Source organism: Pongo pygmaeus, chromosome 4, assembly GCF_028885625.2.
Source record: "Pongo pygmaeus isolate AG05252 chromosome 4, NHGRI_mPonPyg2-v2.0_pri, whole genome shotgun sequence".
NCBI lineage: Eukaryota > Metazoa > Chordata > Mammalia > Primates > Hominidae > Pongo > Pongo pygmaeus.
The window spans coordinates 160,225,899-160,233,776 of record NC_072377.2 but is presented as its reverse complement, the minus strand read 5'-3'; positions in this window follow the sequence as shown (position 1 = coordinate 160,233,776).

Below are 7,878 nucleotides of genomic sequence, written 5' to 3'. Positions count from 1 at the left end.
TTGACACGTAAAATGTATCTTCACTAGGACTCATGAAGACAATGCCTTTGCCTCCTTGACTGGAACATGGCAGATTCAACCATCTAAGAAAAGTCCAGGAATAGGCTCACTCTCCTCAAGATTAGCACTGATGTCATCTGGCCCTGAGGTCTGGTCATTCTCCCAGGGGTTTTATAAATCCCTATGGTTTGTCCTAGAAATTCATCAAAGACTAGTCTGGCCACAGCTGCTCCTGAACAGGGACTTCCCAGGGAGTTCCATGAAGGTTCTTGTCAATACAGGTAAGTGCTAAAGAGGTCACTGGTCATCAGAAACACTAAGGGAACCCTGAAAAAGATATGGCTGGTGAGGTGGGATCTCTGCCCCCTGGTTTTCTGTCCTAAAGGAATGTAGCCACCCTAAAAAGAAAATGAACACCATCTAAAGCAGGTCTCAGGTGGAGTACTTTGTCAGAGACTGCCATCTCTTCCTGACTTTCCTTCTTTTTTCACTTCATTGTTTATCTGGGGACTCGAATGTCACATATCTCAAAGAAACATTTGGGTTGGTCTGCATGACCCTTTACTTTGTCACCTTGATTTTATTCAAGGGAATTTGTCTTTATTCCTTCAGAATAGAAACCCACCATGTTTTTTTCTTATTATACTGTCACCTTTAAGCTTTTTCCATTTTTCTTCATAAAATATTTTTCTCAATATGTGCCCTGTTTTTATATCTTCCAGACAGACACACCTGAAGAAGTCTATAGAGTTCCTCCTCTTCCACAAGATGAAATTCCCTGAGTAGGAATTATACACCTGCCTACTGAGATGATGGTCCTTTCTGACTTATCACACCCACCTGCCATGATATGAGAAGTCATGGGGTTTTAAATCCATTGTCTCTGATATGGAAAGCAGCTCAGAGGGCAACATGCCATAGGCTGGAGGGGCACATTGTTGGGTATGATTGTCTTCTAGGCCTCTGGAGACTATTTAGTGATATCTGATTGGGGCTACAGGCCTGACCTCTGTCAGGAAACAGGGGCTGTTAAACCTCTGGGAAGACACCCTCAGTGTATAGTAGATAACCCATGGTCAAGTTTCAAACCTGTGACAAGTGGACAATAAGTTCACTTATTTGTAAGTTGGCCCAAGTCCTCCCTTCCGCAGATTCATAGGGGAAACTGTTTATGGATTTCTTCCCTCAATAAGGAGTATCAAGTAGACACTCTCTAGATCAAGAGCTATCCTTAAAATTAAAAAAGAAAAAGTGTCAGGATACATATTAGGCTCTCTGGACTTAGAATGTTAGTGCCTACAGAAAAGGGAAGTCTACTTCCCTTCCAGACCCACCTAGAATATTCTTAGAGTATAGGGAAGCAATTGGTTTCTCTGCCTCTCCATATCTCAGTAAATCACCAAGCTACCATCCTTAAGAAGTGACTTTTTAAATATCCTAAATGGAAATCTCATCAATTGCTCCCCTGACTTATTCCCTCAATGACTTCCAATTGTCCTTAGGATTAATCATAAAAACAATAATACCAACAGCTGGCATTGCATGCTGTGTGCCACATGCTACCCTAAGTACTTTGACCTTCACCTGCCCTTCTCCTCAAACTCATACTGAGCCTGGCACCTATACTTCTCCATGTCTTCAAAAATGCCAGACTCTCCCTCACTCTCTAGACCTTCCAATATGCCACTTCCTCCACCAGTACTCTTTCCCTGGCCCACTCGTCTCCTGTGCATTCTGCAGACATAAGCCTACGTACCATATCTGGAGGGAGGTTTTTATAGAGCATTGGGGCACTCATAGGCATTGTGGAGGTATCATCATTTAGCCACTGCTGAGATTTTGAACCTTCTGATCTTGAGTTCCACCTTGTTCCTACCACAAAGCCTCTTCAGGGCCACTGACTCACTGGATCATGTTGCTGTGGTTTTGGGATGCTTGTTGGTATGGGGAGTGGGACACTGTATTCTTTCAGCATCACTGGGAACTGTGGGAATCTCTGCTTCCATATTTCTGAATCCCCCCATCCTCTCTGTGTCTAGTAGTCCTGTCTGCTGAGGTTCTGCCTAGGCTGAGGTAGGAGTGGGGGAGGAAACAGAGACAACATGGGGAGCCTTGGAGACCACTCAAAGCTAAGCTCCCCAGCTTCCCTTTATCATTCTCATCTTCATGTCATTCAGATAATCTTTACTAGTCTCCAGGTGTAGGGAAAACTTTGCTCTTATTCATTTCATAGTCTTCTAACAATTTTGTATATGCCCAGCCTAGGCTTTTAAAATTTCAAAACCAAAAGATACGAGCAGTTTTTCTTTTCCACTGTCTATCCTCTGTGGCAATAAATGCTTCTGTTATTGGGGGGTATCACCTACCCAACAACCATTTCCCATTTCCCCTGCTAGCAGAGCCCCAATTTTCTTTTGGGGGGAAGCTATCTGTGCCCTACAATGACTCAGAGCCTAAGCCAAGTCCAAGTCAGTCATGGTCCCAATCCCTTTGCCATTGATTGGCTTAGGTGAAGAGAGGTGATGCCGTCCAGCCAATGAGACACAAAAGAATGCTGGGGGGCCCTGGGAAAGGTATCCTTAATAAAATGAAAAGAGTCTGCATCCTTAATGATGCTGATGGGTCACTAGGTTAATCAATCCCAGAGCTGTTCTAACTCCAGATTTATTAATATTAATTAAAATGTATATGAAATGATAAAGTTCTTATTGTTTAAAACAAAATTTTCTGTTATTTGGAGTCAAACACATCCTAATCAATAAAGTGGGAAATGAGCAGTTTACAAGAATATGCACGGAAATGAAATCAGTAATATCACCTCTATTAATACTATCCATAGTCAGTCAAGGAGAAAAGGACCTGGGAAAGGAGAGACCAGATCCAGTAAGTGGACAGAAATATCAAGGGCTCACCAAAAAAAGCCTTTATACAAGACCAGAGTACTGTTCTACTCTTTGAGACTGTTGACCTACATGTGATCTGTATGCATTCTCTCTCTCTCTCCTACAAATATTTATTAGTAGACAGTGAATATGGATACAGTCATACAGTACTCATGCTTAGACCTATATACAATACTTCTATTGTGTTGAAAGCAGTGGTTTTTGAAAGCTTGTTATTTTAGTAACTTAGCTCTGAGACCATGCATAAAAGACAAGGGAAGGTCAACAGCATGGGATGGAGGATGTATACCAGGAATACCTTTATTCCTGTACCCTACACCAAGCCTGTGGAAGGCATCATCGGGCCATCACAGAATTCTTTCCTGTTGAAACCGGATATTTCAGAATGTGTTCAAGGAAGTTACTAGCAATTTATTGGAGTCGACAACAGGAAAAAAAATTATGTAACTAGCTTCCTTGACCTAATCAATCTAGGACCATGATCAATAGTAAGTCCCAGATCCAAGGTAGTAGCTTGAGAAGGGCAGGCAAAGTGGGATGCTTGACTTTTCACTGTGCAAAAATGAAATTGATGAAGGTAATGGCATACCTCAAACCCTCTGAACTTGGTTGATAAGGCTCTTAACCTTACAGAGCTGATGTACCAAGCCAGTAAGGTGTTTAGTAAAAAAGAAAGTGTATCCACATCTTGAATTGTTCTGCATTTTCATTGAGAAGTGAAAGAATGAATAGAAACATCCAATCATCACTAGGCACAGACTTCCTGCAGTGGCAAAAAGCCCTGGAAAAATGATTGCATTCTTTTATTTCTCTCTATCATGACATGTTTGGATCTGACAATAGCTTGCTTTAGGAAGAACAGGGTCACAGCATGGCAGTCATTTTGGGCTGTATCTAGGGGGAACATCTTACAAATGGTGGACTCCTGACCTAGTAAAGGTCCAGCAGAAGAGAGTTCTGACATGTCAATAATCTTTTATCCATTTGGCCGGACACCCTGGAGAGGTGAGTGCATTCTCTCTGGACTCTCTCTTGCCTGCCAAGGGCCTGGATGGAGAAATTAGGGTGTTCCATGGGCAAGGATTCAGTCTGGCCTGGAGGGTATCCTGCAACTATTTATTTCTCCATTTTTAAATTGCTTAAACATCGGAAAGCAAGCTTTGAACCAGAGGTGATGCCTTGCTGCTCAAAGCAGGTCCCATTTCTGCCACTGCATTCTCTCAGGACTGCCTTGAAGTAGCCTCAACTTCACCTCAAGAAACACTAATATTTATGATGGTACAAATATTAGGAATGTTTGTCTTCTGTCTGCCCTTGTTTTGACCATACTTTTCCAGTTACGGTGGTTGTTGTTTGTTGTCATTGTTGTTTTTGTTGCTGTTATTTGCAGTCGTGACCTCATGTTCAGATTTAGAGAGTTCAGCAAATTGCCCTGAAAGCTTGTTTTTGCAGTAAGTTGCTATTTGGACACTGGACGTGGGTGGGCAAGGCGGACACTCTATTTGGAGTAGCTGTGAAGTGTACATGGCCATGTTTTGTCAGGAGGCCTTGGAGACACTGTGTGCTTCCACAGACTCCCATGGGACACAATTTGTCTGAAAGACAGTGTTTCAGTAGGTAGGGCATTGGAAGTTTGCATTCTTATTCTTATTAACACCCTATTTTAACTCTTTAGGCCAGGCTGGCTTCTGTCATAGGAGAACCTGTCTAAAAATCTCCATATTGAGATCTCATTGCTTCAGCTAAACCTAGCTCCTTTGAAAAATAGAACTACGGGCCTGGCACGGTGGCTCACGCCTGTAATCCCAGCACTTTGGGAGGCAGAGGCCGGCAGATCACTTGAGGTCTGGAGATTGAAGCCAGCCTGGCTGGCACAGTGAAACCCTGTCCCTACTAAAAATACAAAAATTAGCCGGGCATGGTGGCGCACGTCTGTAATCCCAGCTACTCGGAAGGCTGAGGCAGGAGAATTGCTTGAACCCAGGAGGCGGAGGTTGCAGTGAGCAGAGATCGCACCATTGTGAGGCTCCGTCTCAAAAAAAAGAAAATAGAACTCCAGAAGCGATGAGAATGAAGCCCTGTTATCAGATGATCCTGCCTTTTCCACTACAGTGCAGTGGGGCCTTGGGCACATCACTTCCTATTATCTGAGCTTCCATTTCCCATGTGCAGAAGGTGGGAGCTGATTTCTAAGTTCTCTTCTAGTTCATGCTCAAGGATTACCTTTTTCATCAAGCCTTTCCTAACCATTCCACCTTTCAGTTATATTTTTTCTCCTCTGAGTCCGTACCATGTCATCAGTTCTTGGTTATTTCCACAATCTTGTATTGCCTTCTACATTTTTACTGTGTGTAATTAGTGTTGCTTGAGTAGAGCAATAAACTCTTTCAGGGCACGGAATATATCTTCTATGGCTGTAAAAGTATCATTGCGTAGTTCTGGGCTTATAAAGATACTTGTCTGGAATTGTTTACTTAGCCAAGATTACTGTCTATTTCACAAAAATGCTGTAAGAATCTAATAATTTTGAATCTCTTCTGAGATGAACATTCTCTTCTCAGTTTTTCAAGATAACAATTGGTAACATCTTTGAGTCAATAGCTCTTTACAGTTTCCAAAGAATGTTCACAGTTACTACCTCATTTCAACCTCTCAAGAACTCTGTGAAATAGATAAACGGTACCAGCATAGTTACCACTATCTTTCAGGTGAGAAAATTTGGGTTCTATCTCTTTAACATCATACAGTTATTTAGTAACAAATCTGGGTCTGGCACTCAGTTATGCTAACTCCAAGTTCAATGTTGCTTCTGTTATTTTATGCTGCAGTTGCCTTGGTGTTTCTTTGGAATGACAAAAGCCAGTTATATAGATGAAAAAATAAGACGTGGATGGGAGAGGAACAGTATGGGTTTAGGGTTAAGAACCAAAACTAGACTCTTGTTGCAGATGTGGGATTAAATCTCCAATCTGGACGTCACCAGTTGCTCACTGAGTGATCTTGTGAAATTTAATTAAACTAACTGGTCCGAAATTTCCTATTCTTAAAATGAATATTGCAATAATACCTACTCAAAAGAATTCTAAGAATTAAATAATGCACGTGAATGACTTCAATGGCTTGACGCATAGTGGAGCTTCATAACCATTAATGATTGTGAGCATTACTACATGACCTTACATCAGGAGGCAGAGCAGCCTTGGATAATTACATTTGTGAAAGACACGGGGGGGGCTCTTTTTTCCCTATCGATATTTAATTTTCATTTTTTCACAAAGTGATATTGCTATGAATGCTTGGCCACCACACACCAGTTATTCCTGTAGTCACTTTTCTGACATCTCCTGCTTGAAACCCAAAAGGTCAGAAGGATCATGAGGCCCTGCTTTCAAGGTCTGTATTCATACTGAAAATCAAGATCAAGTGAACTTTTTCCCTTCTGCCCCATGCGAGGTTTCTGTCCTCCCTGAGCTTGCCTTAGAACATCTGCATTACTGTTTGACCGGTGTACACTCTAATATTTTTTATTCTTCGAATTATCCTGAATCGGCTAAATCTGGCTCTTATAGAGCTTCTCTTTTTGATGAGCATGACTAACTATGAAATACAGATTCACAGAAGTTAGGGGAACTAATGGAAGATATTGGCAGTGAATGCATCCTTAGACTTGTCTATCCCAATGCTTCCCAAACTATCCATAGTGAAGAACCCAGTTTTTTTGTTTATTTGTTTTTAAATTTCTAATCTGTTGCAGACTGATAGTTTTGTAAAATACAATAAAAACACTGTGACAATGTTAACTTACCATAAGTTTCTATAGATGCTTACTCTCAGTTTCTGCCTTAAAGGCACTGCAGACTAGTTCACAGACCACACTTGCGGTAGCACTGGTCTATCCAGAGTCCTTCCAAGGAAACCTTATCACAGCCAAGGTGTGAGCTAGTCTGAACTCAGAGCATTCCCCAAACCCAGAAAGTAAGATCAGTTTGCAGTGGAGTTTTTTTTTTTTAATAAGTAAAAAGAAACAGAAGAAATTTAATCCAATGTGCGTGAAATATTATCATCTTAACATGAAATCTATATTTAAAACTATTAATATTTTACATTCTCTTTTTCATACTAAGTCTTTCAAATATAGTATAAAATATTTTACACTTATAGCACTTGTTAATTCTCACTTTCCACGTTTCAAGTGCTTGATAATACATGTGGATAGTGATTGTTATATTGGATAGGGCACAACTGGATTTTTTTTTTACTTCAACAAGTTTTTGGGGAACAGGTGGTATTTGGTTACATGAATACATTCTTTAATGGTAATTTCTGAGATCTTGGTGCACCCATCACCCGAGCAGTGTACACTGTACCCAATGTGTAGTATTGTATCCCTTTGTTTCTGGGTTCTGTATTCTGTTTCATTGGTCTACATACCTATTTTTATACCAGTACTATGGTATTTTGGTGACTATAGCCTTACAGTATAGTTTGAAGTCAGGTAATGTAATGCCTCCAGATTTGTTCTTTTTGCTTAGTCTTGCTTTGGCTATGTAAGCTCTTTTTGGTTCCATATGAATTTTAGGATTGCTTTTTCTAGTTCTGTGAAGAATGATGGTGGTATTTTGATGGGAATTGCATTGTATATTGCTTTTGGCAATACGGTCATTTTCACAGTATTGATTCCACCCATTCATGAACATAGGATGTGTTTCCATTTGTTTGTGTGGTCTATGATTTCTTTCAGCAGTGTTTTGTAGTTTTCCTTGTAGAGATCTTTCACCTCCTTGCTTAAATGTATTCCTTTTTTTTTTTTTTTTTTTTTTTTTTTTTTGCAGCTATTGTAAATGGGGTTGAGTTCTTGATTTGATTCTCAGCTTGGTTGCTGTTAGTGTATAGCAGGGCTACTGATTTGTGTACAATAATTTTGTATTCTAAAACTTTGCTGAATTTATTTACCAGTTTTAGGAGCTTTTAGGAT